This window comes from Haplochromis burtoni, unplaced genomic scaffold (assembly GCF_018398535.1).
Source record: "Haplochromis burtoni strain Fernald_Lab_line unplaced genomic scaffold, NCSU_Asbu1 Contig_1133, whole genome shotgun sequence".
NCBI lineage: Eukaryota > Metazoa > Chordata > Actinopteri > Cichliformes > Cichlidae > Haplochromis > Haplochromis burtoni.
The window spans coordinates 39,473-39,695 of record NW_024583494.1 but is presented as its reverse complement, the minus strand read 5'-3'; positions in this window follow the sequence as shown (position 1 = coordinate 39,695).

Here is a 223-nt window from a genome sequence, read left to right as displayed (position 1 = left end):
ACTGATGTGATATACTTTAATACTATGTGATAATGTCCTTTGTTTTTTCATGTTGTAACATTACTGTGAGAACGCTCCTCTTCCTCAGAGGATCCACCTGTGCTTCCTCTCCTCTCTCCTCCACCTGTTACAGTGAGGGAACGTCCTCCATGATGGAGGAGCTGCTGGAAAGTGCTGAGAGTTTCCTCCAGAGTGAGACCTCTGTCACAGTTCAGAGGATCTA